Raw genomic sequence first — 1,998 nt, forward strand, 5'->3', positions numbered from 1 at the left:
CTTCGCATTCCAGGATGTCTGGCTCAAAGTGAGTGATCACACCATGTTGATTATCTGGGTCATGAAGATCTTTTTGTATAGTTCTATGTATTCTTGCCACCTCTTCTTAATATCTTCTGCTTCTGTTAGGTCCATACCATTTCTGTCCTCTATCGAGCCCATCTTTGCATGAAATGTTCCCTTGGTATCTCTAATTTTCTTGAAGAGATCTCTAGACTTTCCCATTCTATTGTTTTCCTCTATTTCTTTGCATTGATCACTGAGGAAGGTTTTCTTATCTCTGCTTGCTATTCTTTGGAACTCTGCATTCAAATGGGTATATCTTTCCTTTTTTACTTTGCCTTTCACTTCTCTTTCTTTCACAGTTATTTGTAAGGACTCCTCAGACAACCATTTTGCCTTATTGCATTTCTTTTTCTTGGGGATGGTCTTGATCACTGCCTCCTGTACAATGTCATGAACCTCTGTCCATAGTTCTTCAGGCACTCTATCAGATCTGATCCCTTGAATCTATTTGTCACTTCCACTGTACAATGGTAAGGGATTTGATTTAGGTCATACCTGAACGGTCTAGTGGTTTCCCCTACTTTCTTCAATTTATGTCTGAATTGGCAATAAGGAGTTCATGATCTGAGCCACAGTCAGCTCCCAGTTTGTTTTTGCTGAATGTATAGAGCTTCTCCATCTTTGGCTGCAAAGAATATAATCAATCTGATTTCAGTACTGATCATCTGGTGATGTCCATGTGTAAAGTCTTCTCTTGTGTTGCTGGAAGAGGATGTTTGCTATGACTAGTGTGTTCTCCAGGCAAAACTCTATTAGCCTTTGCCCTGCTTCATTCTGTACTCCAAGGCCGAATTTGCCTGTTACTCCAGGTAATTCTTTTTTTGTTTTTTAATGCTGCAAAAAGCTTTATTGTTTCCATTTGGTCCAAGGCTTGAGAGTGGGCTCTAGGGTGTTAAAAAGCTGCCTAGCAGCTGCAGAGAGGGGCTTCAGGCAGCCCTGATGTTAGGTGGGTTCTTCAAAGCCCACTGGTCTACAGAAGCTCCTAGTCGCGCTTGAGGGTGAGCCTTTCAAAGAGATACTCGCCCAACACAGCCTGGGGACCAGCCAGCCTGCAGAGGTTGGTCAGGTGGTCACCCATCTTCTGGATGAGTTTCACTTCCTCATTTAGGAAGTGGTTCTCCAGGAAGTCACAGATGTGCGGGTCTCTGCGGGCAGAAGGCAGGCTGTGCAGATCCAACAGGGCTTGATTCAGGTTCTTCTCTAGGAGAAGGGCGGCTTCCATAGCATCCTGGGTTTTACCCCACTCATCTTGAGGTGGCTTCTGCACGTCCAGGAAGAGGGCGCGGCTGCCACGCTGGTTTTGCAGTTTCAAGAGACGCTCTGCGCCCTCGTGTTTCTCCTTGGCCTATTCGCGAAAAAAGTGACCCACACCCTCCAGGGCCACATCTTCGCCGTCGAAATAGAAGCCCAGAGAGAGGTAGGTGCAGGAGGCCCACAGTTGCATGTTAACTGGGCGGTTGATGGCGGCCTCCACTTGGGTAGAATAATTCTGACGAATCTGGGAGCTCGTGATTGGTTGGTAATAAGGAGTTTAAAAATGGTGGCTGGTCCTGGTGATCGCGGACAGCTGAGTGGCTGACTCCTGAGGTTGCGACTGGAAAAACGATTGGAGGGTGGTCGGAGGCTGGAGCAAGGGGCGTCCCTGGGTCTGTTCCGTCCAAGCACTGTTAAAGCAAGAGACAGATTCTCGGGGCCGCCGAGCGCACTTACTAGGTATTTCTTGACTTCCTACTTTTGCATTCCAGTCCCCTATCATGAAAAGGACATCTTTTTTGCGTGTTAGTTCTAGAAGGTCTTATAGGTCTTCATAGAACTGTTCAGCTTCTTCAGCATTACTGGTTGGGGCATAGACTTGGATTACTGTGATACTGAATGGTTTGCCCTGGAAACGAACAGAGATCATTCTGTCGTTTTTGAGATTGCATCCAAGTA

At 46.3% G+C, this 1,998-nt stretch overlaps 1 pseudogene; it reads right to left on the reverse strand.

Annotated features, from left to right (window-relative positions):
• Positions 1–1,048: 1,048 nt before the first annotated feature.
• LOC129624459 (ferritin light chain-like) lies at positions 1,049–1,591 on the reverse strand (annotated as a pseudogene).
• Between the last annotated feature and the right edge of the window lie 407 nt (positions 1,592–1,998).

Source organism: Bubalus kerabau, chromosome 1 (genome assembly GCF_029407905.1).
Source record: "Bubalus kerabau isolate K-KA32 ecotype Philippines breed swamp buffalo chromosome 1, PCC_UOA_SB_1v2, whole genome shotgun sequence".
NCBI lineage: Eukaryota > Metazoa > Chordata > Mammalia > Artiodactyla > Bovidae > Bubalus > Bubalus kerabau.